Source organism: Penaeus monodon, chromosome 15, assembly GCF_015228065.2.
Source record: "Penaeus monodon isolate SGIC_2016 chromosome 15, NSTDA_Pmon_1, whole genome shotgun sequence".
Taxonomy (NCBI): domain Eukaryota; kingdom Metazoa; phylum Arthropoda; class Malacostraca; order Decapoda; family Penaeidae; genus Penaeus; species Penaeus monodon.
The window spans coordinates 191,024-191,239 of record NC_051400.1 but is presented as its reverse complement, the minus strand read 5'-3'; positions in this window follow the sequence as shown (position 1 = coordinate 191,239).

Sequence of the window (216 nt, the reverse complement as noted above, 5' to 3'; positions counted from 1 at the left end):
CAAAGACTATATACGAAAGATAGGAAAGCACCTATCCTACCATTTTAAAAAAAATGTGAGGCCGCAATCTCATACCAGCGCCATCTCTTGTTTAGATATATAATACAAAAAGAAAACTTTTCCAGGGGTAACTCTTACACTACTATTCATATCAATTTTAGTTGTATTGTTACGAAAATATCGATGGTAATTAATGAAATACAACTTTTATTAATG